The 13,211-nt window shown below is 36.3% G+C and overlaps 1 long non-coding RNA gene across 1 annotated transcript in view; it reads right to left on the minus strand.

Annotated features, from left to right (window-relative positions):
• Positions 1-11,591, minus strand: part of LOC134761336 (uncharacterized) — a 35,678-nt gene extending 24,087 nt beyond the window's left edge. Inside the window, exon 1 of the long non-coding RNA XR_010139865.1 lies at positions 265-11,591. This is a non-coding gene — a long non-coding RNA (uncharacterized LOC134761336). The remainder of the gene's footprint in view (positions 1-264) is intronic.
• Between the last annotated feature and the right edge of the window lie 1,620 nt (positions 11,592-13,211).

Raw genomic sequence — 13,211 nt, forward strand, 5'->3', positions numbered from 1 at the left:
GTGTGTTTTACTGATAGTGATTACAATCCTTAACAAAAATCTGGCTATATGCGCTGACACATCTATTATGCAATAATTGTCAGCAATTGCCACACAAGTTGAGAGAAACAATTTTAACACATCTCTCTTGGTCTGATACATTATATAAATAAAAATGCCTGATGGAAAGATTGCTGAATAAGATAATTACTGAGTTTTATCTTAAAAATTTATATCTGAGTACATACTCCAGACAGAATATTTATTTTAATTCCAAGTACTTACACCAAATACCCATGCACGGTTTAGAAAACTGAAGCCTACATTAGCCCACAGAAAGAAGCTCAGTGTGTTCTACAAAAATAATAATAATAATAATAATAATAATAAAAAGTTCACTCCCTGAAAATAATATTTAATTATATGTGTAATTTTTGAACTGAAATGAAATGAGAAAAAACTAGAGGAATTGCTTTATCAAGCCCTTGAAATTTACTAGAACTGTATCAAAGCACTTACTACATGCCAGGCACGAGTCTCATCTCTGGAGAGAGGATGCCCGAGCCATAGCACTGCTCCCTTGGAGGAGCTCACAGTACGGAAGTCAACATTAAAATTTACAAAGAGTTCCATCTAGCTCCTGTTCCTCTTCCAATTCAGAGCCAGCATTTGTGTGTTTCTTTTTTTCCTGGGAAGTTCCAACCCGTAAATACTTTTGGCTTTGAGAGTTACATGGTCTCTATCGAAGTTACTCAACTTTGCCATGGTAGGATGAAAGAGCCATGGAAAAAATATAAACCAATAGGTGGGTGGCCTGATTTAGTCTGCAGTTCGGTTTGCTGTTCCTTGCTTTAATTAAACATACTTTCCTCCCAGCCATCACACTAAAAAGTAATATTTTTTTCAATTATGTTTTTTAATCTTCTTTTTTACAATCTTTACAGGATAGCTTACTCTACATATTTTAATACAAATGTGTTATATTTAGACTAGATTTAAGCTATAGTCTAGGGTTTATAGAATGTTTATGGATTGGCCTGGGAAACTGACCACTGGACATAATATTCATTTTTGGACAACCTGTGTTCTGAATTCAAAATATCTCCCATGTTTGAGCATGATTTTTGGAATATGGGATGTTAGTTTTTATTTCTTTAACTTTTAGCAGAAATGATACAGAAAAACCATCTCTGAATATGGAGGGAAAGAGAAATAGTGACATTTGCAAAATAGAAAATAATGTAGTACTTTTGATGTTTATCTCACTCAATTTAGAAATTTCTAAGAACCACTTTTTTTGCAATTAGGGAGTATTTACATAAATGCTCAATCACTTTCCTGCTTTTCTTTGAAGTCTAATGTTTCAAAACTTCTTTCAACTACAAAGGATAAATTCATCAAGATAACTAGATTATCCTTTGAGCTACACACATTTCCTTTGTAAAATATTCAGCAACTCCAATCATCCTTCATGAAGTACCAATATCCACCTGGGGAACTGTAATTCAAGCTTTCAGGAAGAGGTTGGTAATCCTTCTACGTATGGTATTTAGCTGAGCCTGAGACCAAGAGAATAGAGCAGAACACAAAAACAAAAATTAAAATATATTCTATTAACTAATGTTTCTTCTCTTAGCTCTTATCATTTAATTAATCCCTACTGTAATTCTCCATATTAGCATCATACAGTATTATAATTTCTTACAGTAGGCTTCAGTGTTTAGGATTACACAATCTTTTGTTGTTTGGAGTCTATTTAGTGTCAATTATATTCCACATTATCTCATAGACTGTCTGCCATTTCAGTTATTCTGAAAGTCTCATGTTTCATTTTTGTAGTCCTATTTGGATTATTGTTGGTTTATCTTCAAGACATTTTATCAATTGATTAATAAAATAATACTTAACAAGTAACCTCATTCTGTTAGATACTAAATGAGTTGCAAAGTTCAGTACAGCACCTAAGTTCCTCAAACTTATAGTCCATGATTTTTGCCTTTGAGCATATTGAGTAGTTGGTTCAGGGCAAAGCTGGAGCTTTTCTGCATCTGGGATCTTGGGAGTTGAGCATGGGCATATGGAAGAAAGGGAAAACAAAATAGGTGGTCTTCACAAGAGACCCAGGGGGAAGTCCCAAGATCAAGTCCATACTTCTGGGCAGAGATCAATAGCTGTGCCCAAAGTAAAGAGCCAGCTACTGTGGACTACAAGCTGCAGTAAAAAATATTCCAAGTGTGAGCCTCAAGAGATTCCTCGAGGTAATGGTCAGGTAAAGGTAACAGAAAGGGAGGATATTTCAGAGAGCCTAAAACAGAAAATTATAGGTGGGAGGAGTATTATAAAGGGTTCTGAGTTGGCTTAGACAAAATGTCACGACTCCAGCCCAAGCTTGAGTGTCATGGAAGTGACCCAGCTGTTCCTTATATAAATTTGGGACTTTGTGCACTCTGATGGCAGTTGAGTTTCTAGTAGGAATTGCAGTGACACATTTATTATTATTATTATTATTATTATTATTATTATTATTAGTGTGGTGATAAATTCTCCCGATGGTGCTGACAGCAGATCTGCAGCAGCGCTGGCTGACTCAGCCTCTTGTTTCTGAGCCCTTTAGTCACAGTTGGATGGCCTTTTACTGAGGGTACCAGTTTTCTATATACCATAGGGTTCATTAAGAGAGCAAGCCACAAACTCATTACCAAAGGCTTGAGTAAAACCAGGGGGAAAATGTTGGAAGGCCATGAAAGTTCCAGGTATCTTCTCATCAGTATTCAGAGAAGAGAGTTTGGGGCCAATGAAGGGTTAACTGCAGCTAATGGATCCCATGGCTGATGGGACCAAATGGGAGATGTGTCCTGCTAGAATCCCAGACACCAATTGTTCTGGTTTCTCCTTCTTGTATTGTGAGATGCAAGCAGGGTTCTGAAAGGCCGGGCATCCTCTGGTGGGAGGTAATAACGGAGGCACTGGACATGGCATACATTTATAAAATAAAGCAGAATCAAGTTTAAATCTTGAAAACAGAAGCCTTTTGCAAAACATGGAACGTCCAAAAATACCATTCCAAGAAGAGAACATTTATAGGATAACTGTGACTGTAGTTGTTAGCTAAAAGGAATTTTTAATAGAATTAAATGGTAATGTATAAAATAAAGGAACAAGAAATAAGAACAATGACAAGAGAAGCTCTCATTAAAAGGTGGTATTTAATAGGACACAGAAAGATGAGCAGGACCTAGATAGAAAATTGGAGTACAGATACAGCATATTAGGAAGTGGTTAAATGTGATCTTACAAGAGAGGTACCAGAGTAAGTGAGACATGAGTTAGCAAGGGAACAGTGAGGAAGTTCGATGTGTGAGACTGGATCAGACGTGAGTGCCTATGAAGTCAAAGAGAATGAAGTTAGACTTGGGAAGGATATTTTCAAATCAATAATTTAAAGGATAAAAGTTGTGTTAGTAAAGGATTAATCTGCTGTGCCAGAAGGAGAAAAAGCTTGTCAGAATCCTGTGCAGAGATCCAAACTCGAGCGATGGAAATGGATAAGAAAAGATGCATAGACACGCAGTTGTAACAAGCTGTGAAAAAAACAACTCATGAGAGGTTCCCTTTTGCTGCTTTGGAAGAACATATTCTGTGTATTCTTGGGGAAGTGTGATGAACCAGAAAGGAAGGAAATGGTTCTCTGCTTGCCTATATGTAGACCTGCTATTTTCCTAAGAATGAAAATATGCACAGATAATATGTACATGTCTCCTGCAAATTTTTGAGCCTCCCAATTGCATAGCCTTTTTCAGGAGGGTTACTGTGGGAATGTTGTTAAACATTAGAGGAAAGATTATTGGACTAATGAGGTATCCTATCTAGGCAAAATCAAACAAACAAAAAGATTCTCTTGTCTCTAGAATCTTTTTCTCACACAAGTACACAGTTATTCTCATTCATATTTCCTCTCCAGTTTGCTTTCAGGGAAGAAGATACTAAATATTTCAGATTTAAAATTTTCTTTTTCTTTTTTATTAAATAAAGTATTGTTTCTACATTATTTCTCTGAGCACTGGAGACTCTGTATTGCAGCTGTTTTGATTATTGGAATAATTTTCAACATTATTATTCTGGACATTAAAATATATTCCAGAAATAATAAGAATGGGAGTATAAGCTCTAAGCTAACCTACAGGACCAATGAGCCTGCACATCAACATAAGGCAGGATATTAAATCAGCTCCTGAAAAATAAACAATATCAAGAGTGCCATGCACTCTACTTGTGTAAGCATGTGCTTGACCAGCAAATTCTCTCTAGGGCTTGAACAGTTTCCATTTTATTATATTTTATTTTTTTGTGGGACAAGACTTAGAAAATGCTCTGATTATAAAATTTAACTTCTATTCACGGTCAAAAACCTTGAGTTCCAGAAACAAGGCCAGGCTTGTGTTGCCAAGTAAGCATAAAACTACAACAAAATTCAATATAATATTTATTTTGAATGTTCATCTGAGCAGTAAAAAAGTGAAGTCTTTAGTTATTCTGCAGTTACTATCCTAGTCCTATTTTTAGAAAAAAAAAGTTCTTGGATGGCATGAGAAAAAAATGTATTATCAAGTGGCACGGTTATGGAAGGATATATAAAACCGCATTGATTTAGACACTTAAGATTTGCAAATGTTACCATATGCTAAGCCTTGTGCTACTCTTATTAGAAATAATAATAAGAATTTATCATGGCATGTTACCCTAAACGCATCTAGAACTTTTTTTCTGTTACTGATAAGAAAGCTAAAGCCAATAAATATTAAGATATTAGTCCCAAATATCAGAGATGTTTAGTGGCAGAGCTGAAACACCCAACTCTCCTAAATCCTAACCTCCTTATTCTATTTATTTTGGCATCATTTATGCTAAAATAATGAAAGTGAATCATGCATATCATGGGTGTGTTGGCAAAGTTGGGTATAGTCATCATGTTGTTCCCCCAAAGTGCTTAAAGTAACTTGATGATGGTATATTTTGCAGAAGCATATGCATTCAAATGCAACGTTAAAGTCATGAAAGAGTTTCTACTCATAACAGAAGGGCAAAATGGTTCTCAGAAATTTACAGACTATGCCCTGGGAAAAGTGGAGCCAAGAAATAAGATAGTAGGCAGAGTAGAAGGAAGAAAACCAGTAGCATATGATATCCCTCCTCCTGCTTTTGTGTTCAAACAGTCTACAAGGCACAGCACATACACCTGACTCTGAACTTCACATGAACTGGTTTTGAACCACAGCAAACTTACTTAGTGGTTAGTGACCTTGGTGATATTAACTTCTTTGAACATTTTTTAAAATTTTGTTTAAACATAAAGTGAGGACAATGATATACAACTTCAAAGACCTGTGGTGAATATTACATTACGGCAAATCGAACCTAAATAATTTAGTATTTGGTGTGAAGAATAAATGGAGGCTACAACAATCATTACTTCCTACAACAGTGCCTAGTATAGAGAGGGCTGTTGATTGAGGAAGAATGAAGGTGGGAGAGAGCTCCTCAGCAGCTGTGTGTTGAATACATACATTTCAATATACTAGGTTAAAAAAAGAGATAATGCAAATAAAATAATCACACATTAATACTGGGAATTTAAAAATTTATTGACTTTTAAATGAAACATATTTATAAGGCAGATCTATTTTGATAGAGAATGGATATATGCCCCATTGATTTTATCTTAAAGTTTAACAACTTTAAAAAATAAATTAAAAGGAAGGAAATGCAAATCAAAACCACAATGAGATACCATCTCACACCAGTTAGAATGGCAATCATTAAAAAGTCAGGAAACAACAGGTGCTGGAGAGGATGTGGAGAAATAGGAACACTTTTACACTGTTGGTGGGACTGTAAACTAGTTCAACCATTGTGGAAGTCAGTGTGGCGATTCCTCAGGGATCTAGAACTAGAAATTCCATTTGACCCAGCCATCCCATTACTGGGTATATACCCAAAGGACTATAAATCATGCTGCTATAAAGACACAGGCACATGTATGTTTATTGCAGCACTATTCACAATGGCAAAGACTTGGAAGCAACCCAAATGTCCAACAATGATAGACTGGATTAAGAAAATGTGGCACATATACACCATGGAATACTATGCAGCCATGGAAAAGAAAGAAAAATGAAGGATAAAGAAAGGAAGAAGGAAAAAGAAAGGAAAAGGAAAGAAAAAAATGAAATAAAAAGAAAGGCAGGAACATCTGATAAATATGCAAAAGAACTCACTAGTAGCTGAAGGCAGAATTGCTAGGCTACTTAAATCCTAAGTGTCTAGTCAAAGAGGCTGTGAATTAACACTGTTGTAATTATTGAAGTGAAAAAGCTACACAGAGTCTCTAAACTTTCCCTGAGGGTGTTTCTCCTGTTACTTATTCTTTGTGCCAAGACATCCAAAAACATACAGAGTTTAGTGCTTTGGCAACTGCTGTTACAATGTTTGAGTGAAATCCTGTTTATCTGTGAATGGCTTGGAAGTGGCGGAGAAAGTGTAACATATACACACACATACAGCACTGACACTTTCCTACTAAAAATCATTTCATATTGTTTTAAAGAAAATTGGGCAATGTATCCAACAAGCTGTTGCCATAAAAACATTTTTCATCTCTTCTTCATCAACATTTATACCAAAATAATAGAGATTATCTTCTTGAAACTTTTTCTTTTCATTTTAGTCATTAATCTATATTCTATGATAATTAAATTTTTAAAGGTCTGAAGCATTTATCCCTCAATTTTGAAATATCACTTCAGACTATAAAATCCTGCATGAAGATGGGCTCTATGACCTGGCCAATTCACTTAATCTTCTGGGACTTGTTTACCTCACTTACTAAATGAAGAGTTTGGATCTTAGGATCTCTAGGATACCTTCAGGTTCCCAATATTTAATAATTCTCGAAAAACATGCTATTTGTGTGTGTGTGATCATGTTTTTCCTATAAGGGTACATGAGCCTAAAATTCATAGAAAACTGTGTTTAAGGCAGGCACATCAATTAGTTCGGATCATTATTTCTTTTAGTGAACTAAATGCTGAAGTTTTTTTCTGACTTTCTAGGTTATATTTCTTTGATATCAAAAAATATCAGATAGTCTTGGCTTTCCACAATTATTTTAGGGTCAATTACGCCCCCTCCCCAAGTATTCCTTACGGTTCTATTTTTATTTACCCTATGTCCCAAGTTACTAAGTCTTCCACGGCGATACCCTGTCCAGAACGGCCATGATCCCATCTGCAACACTTTCATCTGATCATAGCTTTCATTGTCCCCTCCAAAACCATCCCTTTCTTACTAACCCCTCATCTCTTTCTCTCTCAAAACTTCTGTTTCCCCAAAAGAGCTTACGTTCACTAGGTGATCACAGAGGAGCAGATTAATTAAACCAATTTAAAATTTAAATGAGCGACACATGACCTGGTTTATTTCAGTCAGGAAAATCTGCATGTTGTAAAAGTCTCAGTTATCTTTAACTTCTGGATTCATTCATTAATTTACAACCAGTATTTGGGAGATAACAGCAGCCCTAAATCATAGGAAGTGACAGAGCTGCTAGGTGGCTTTAGACCAAGCCTAGGTTTATCTAGATAGGAAACTAGCTAAATTATCTCAGGCCTTTGATCTAACCTTAGTAACAAGCAGACCCAACTGTATGATTATAAGAACAGAACTGAAAGAATAATTTTGCATCTTTGTTTCTCTTCATTCTATCTGTAGGTGAACCATTCAATTTTGCATAATATATGTAATATTTTGAGCAATAATTTAGCAGATGTACTGTTTTCATCTAAACGTCTGACACCTGAAGATTACAAAAGTTAGCATTAAAAATATAGGAAATTTTAAAATGTTAATCACACAGAATTGCACACTGGAGGCCAAATGGAGGATGCGTAGGTCACTACTTGTATAGATAGAAAGGATTCTTAAATTACTAATCAAACATGCCCAAAGCTTATTTTCTGTATTGTATGGAGTAATACCTAAATGAGAAAATAGCAAACTACGACATAATTTACTCTTTGTAGCATGTTCGATAAATTTGATGTATCAAAATTTACATTAGCTGCAAATAAAGTATAGATCTAAATACTAACAGAAAAGAAATACAAGCACATAAAGAATATGTTCCAGGCCGTGCGCAGTAGCTCACGCCTGTAATCCCAGCACTTTGGGAGGCCAAGGCAGGCGGATCACGAGGTCAGGAGATCAAAAGCATCCTGGCTAACACGGTGAAACTCCATCTCTACTAAAAATACCAAAAATTAGCCGGGCATGGTGGCAGGTGCCTGTAGTCCCAGCTACTCAGGAGGCTGAGGCAGGAGAATGGTGAGAACCCAGGAGGTGGAGCTTGCAGTGAGCCGAGATCGCGCCACTGCACTCTAGCCTGGGTGACAGAATGAGACTCCGTCTCAAAAAAATAAAAAATAAAAATAAAAAAAAGAATACGTTCCAGTAGTTTATGAAATAAAATAAAATACAAGCAACCTAAAGGCATTCTCATAGGTAAGAGGAAGGATTAAACTTGGTGATCGTGAAATCTTTACAATATGGTTCTTTTAGTTCTAAAATTGGAGGCTTCTAAAATTTATGAAACAACAGAAACAATAAGAACTCTCTATATAGGAAAGTAAAAATAAATAAAATGAATAGCAAAGAAAAATCATGAGAATGCACCCAATATTGCAAATAACAAAAGAGGGAAGAGCCAAAGGATTTCTTACATATAAATACATATTCTTGTGTTACAGATAGAATAGTTCAAACATTATTTTTATCAGAAGACATTGGGAAGTCAACCTTTTGATTTGTCAGCTTGTTTTTTCATAGCTTGACATGTGAAGAGAAATCCAGTACCAACTAAACTAGAAGTAAACACTAAGAATTTGAGGCATTCTTTAAAAGTAATAGTATGACAGCTGGACTGGTTCAATTTGGCTTTTACTGTTGTTTTTTCAGTTGTAAGAGCAAATGAGTCGAACACCCAAAGAAGAAAATACATCACATTATGGGAACCAATCCTAAGAAAATGTCAACCTGTAGAGATGTGTGTGTTTGAACAAGCTGACAATAGTCTGTTTTTTTTTTTTTCTTCGTATTGTATCTCTTGCCTGGAATACAGAGCCTTTGTTGATGCCTGAAATTTTTAAGAACCATGAAGAAATTAAACATTATCCCAGAATTTCTTATACTAAATCAATACAGCAGAAGAACTTAGTCAAGCAAAACAGGCTCTTAGGGAGGCCCCGCTGCCCTTCAATACTGTCCAGATGTACAATTCAGGAAATGCTGTAGACATTAGAGTCATTCAAAATTTACAACCCCTGAGTAAGCAGCATGAAAGGACTGCAGAGTGGAAACAAAGAACGATGCATGTTGAGCAGAAGGGGCTGGAGTGAAAGACAACAGAATCCATGGCAAGGACAGAGCGCAGAATGGATCTCTAACCCTCTCAGGCAAAACTGGACTAAACCTGTCTCTATTCAAAGCAACTATTCTGTCCCTACTGCCTCCTGGCTGCTTGTCTTCCCTGACCCCTTCTGAAGGCATGAAGTCACTTGTGGCTATAGCTAGAGGCACAAAACCTTCTTTCAATTGGTGTATTATTTTAAATAGTAAGTTATAAGAATACCAAAAGATAGTCTTTCTAAATTTTTAAAATCCAATTTACTTAATTTAGAACACACAATGGCAAATTTGCTTACACATTATCTAATAATAAAGCAGTCACATCAGAATGTCAGTTTCACGGAGGCCAGGAACTTATCTGTATCATTTCTATTGAATCTCCGGCAGCTAAAACAATGCTTGGTGCATAGTAGGTATCCCACATATTTGAATGACAAAATGAGTCAGAGATGAACTGAAGCAGAATTCAGCTTCGTGGAGAATTTCTGATTCTCAGGCAATTGGATATTATGATTTTTATCCTGTTTAGGATAAACTGAATTTCCTTTGCCTGGCTTTCCAAAGGATGTCCAAATTCTCTGTCAATTTTTATTTCAATAAAAAATGAGAGCCAAAATCACTTCCCTTAGTACTCTTGATCTTCTGAAAGCTAAATTATTTTTCTTCCTTTTACCATCCGTTATGCCTCCAGTCCCTAAGTTTAATTAACTTGTATTTTTCTAGAGGAACTGAGAGGCAATATGATCCATAGACAAAAAGGGAATTATTTGCTCTGTTTTTCCCCCAATTATCAAATTATCAAACATGAGTCTTCAACACTTAGAAGTTTGAAATCAGACTTATAATTTTTGTCCCTCAATATGCCATACCTACAGGGCATTATGAGGCTCAATTCATTATTTAGTGCAGAAATAATTTCTTTACTAGTACTTTTGTTTATTCTGACATGTAAAAGAAGAAGTTTAAATGTCTTTCTAAAGTATATATTTCCATTTACAGTGCATGTAAATTTCCCCAAGGGTAGCAATAACTGTAGACGTGGAAAGTAAGAGATAGCACTAGAATAATGTGAGTCTCTTTTCATTTTTCTGTACTTTCCATAGCTCCCACTAGGGACATAAGCCAAGGCCACTAAATATTTCACAACTGCAATAGGGTTATGGCCAGTGATGCAACAATAGAAAAAGAAGAGAGGAAGAAAGAAAAACAGACAGGGATATTGGAAAGAATGGAGTGAGGAGGGAAGAGAGAGACAGACAAAGAAATAGCAATTGTAATATTACAGAGGAAAATCCAAACTTAGAACTAAAGGGTGTGCATATGAAAAACAAAAAGCACATAAAGACTAAGAATATATTTATTTATATAAATCAAATAATAACTCACTCAGTCATTGCGTTTTATCCAGAAAGTCTCTAAAGTTTTCTTAATGGTTTTCAGTCATTCACAATCATTAAGATTCTATGTAGAATCTAAAATTAATGGCAACCATGTAATCATAGGTGAGAGCTACAAAGATTACACTCTTCTGATACCAGGTTCATGTAATACATCTTTGCCCATCATACTGAGATGGATCATTAACGGTCAATTTCACTCCAACTGAACAGCCCCACCTTAACCATTCTCTTACAATATGGCCTTGTTAAAGGATGTATTAGAACCAGAAACCTAAACACGGAGCTTTCATCCTTCACTTCCTCAAAGAATACCTTGCAGTGGCTTCAAAACTGCCTCTTAGCCTTCTTGCCTGGTGACCATGTGCTTCTGTCACTACTTTACATTTTTCAAATTTATTTTTTAATGATTCACAATATCAGCCTCCTTATCGATTCAAATAAAAATGCATCTTATATTCCCCAAGGTGACTCTGCCTCTGGGGACCCATTACCATTATTGCTACTGACCAGATCACCTACCCATTTCCTTTTTTTTTTTTTTCCCCATTCATTACTAAAATTTCATCATAAGGTTGTAAATCCAGGATTACATGGAGCACAAGTTTCACAGATGTTGTTTGACTCATTCATTCATTCCTTACTCATTCAACATGAATTTATTGTATTTTAGGCACCAAGCTATGAGGTGAAACCAACTGTTAGAGGAAGGAAAGTAACCAGATTGTTAAGGAAGAAATGGGTTAGTTACATATGTTTTACTAACCCATTTCTTCCTTAACAATCTGGTTACTTTCCTTCCTCTAACAGCTGGTTTCATAACTAACCCATTTCTTCCTTAACAATCTGGTTACTTTCCTTCCTATAACAGCTGGTTTCACCTCATAGCTTGGTGCCTAAAATACAATAAATTCATGTTAAATGAGTAAGGAATGAATGAATGAGTCAAACAACATCTGTGAAACTTGTGCTCCATGTAATCCTAGATTTACAACCTTATGATGAAATTTTAGTAATGAATGGGAAAATTGGGGGCATCTATGAAGTATTGTATTATTTGTCCAGAAAATATGTAATTTATTGATTATTTCCTCCTCTGGATGCTTTATAGTTTTTGTTTGTTTGAGACAAGTCTCGCTCTGTCGCCTGGGCTGGAGTGCAGTGGGTGATCTCGGCTCACTGCAACCTCCGCCTCCCCGGTTAAGGAGATTCTCCCTGCCTCAGCCTCCCGAGTAGCTGGGATTTCAGCTGCCCACCACCATGCCCAGCTAATTTTTGTACTTTTAGTAGAGACGGGGTTTCGCCATATTGGCCAGGCTGGTCTTGAACTCCTGACCTCAGGTGATCCGCTAGCCTCAGCCTCCCAAAGTGCTGGGATTACAGGCGTGAGCCACTGCGCCCAGCCTATAGTAGAATCAGCAAAATTCATTTCAAACTATAGGCTGTGTGCGTTGCCTCACGCTGGTAATCCCAACATTTTGGGAGGCCGAGGTGGGCGGATCACTTGAGATCAGGAGTTCAAGACCACTCTGGCCAATATGGCGAAACCCTGTTTCTACTAAAACTACAAAAATTAGCCGGGCATGGCCACTGCTCCTGGCCTTTAGTTTTAAATGAATTGAATTTAGGTGGTAAGAGTGAAGTTACTAAGCCCAAAAAAGTGGAGTTCATGGAGAATTTTACATTTCTTATTCTGGGTATTCTGTTGTTGTGGTTTTTGTTTTTGTTTTTGTTTTGTTTTGTTTTGTTTTTGTTTTTGAGACAGCATCTTAGTCTGTCACCCAGGCTAGAGTGCAATGGCAGGATTACAGCTCACTGCCTCCTCCCCTGGGATCAACACAATCCTCCTGCTTCAGCTTCCTGAATAGCTGGGACTACAGATGTGCACAACCATCTCTGGTTATTATTTTTATTTTTTGTAGAGATAGGGTATCACTGTTGCCCAGGCTGGTCTTGAACTCCTAGCTTCAAATGATCCTCCCACCTCAGCTTCCCCAAGCATTGAGATTTCAGCTTGAGCCACAGCTCCTGGATTTATTGTGGATATTCTTGATTGAGATATTTAGTCATTCAGAGCTGTGCATTGGTAATAGCTACTGCTTGAGCATGCTTTTATCCACATATAGATTACATGCTACTACAAGTTAGGAATCTCATCATCTGTTTTCAGCTAACACATGCTGAGTATATTTGTGTGTACAGCATTCTGTCAGGATCTCTATATGATATACCATGCAGTACTGAGCAATTTTTAGAGTCCCAGTTCTCATGGAAATTATTGTTCTGTAAAGAAGATAAATATACCAACTATTACAAAAAATAAGTTATAAAATTGCAGAAGTGATAGAAACTTTAAAGGGCAATTAAATTTGTCAA

The sequence above is a fragment of the Pongo abelii genome, chromosome 3, assembly GCF_028885655.2.
Source record: "Pongo abelii isolate AG06213 chromosome 3, NHGRI_mPonAbe1-v2.0_pri, whole genome shotgun sequence".
Lineage (NCBI taxonomy): Eukaryota > Metazoa > Chordata > Mammalia > Primates > Hominidae > Pongo > Pongo abelii.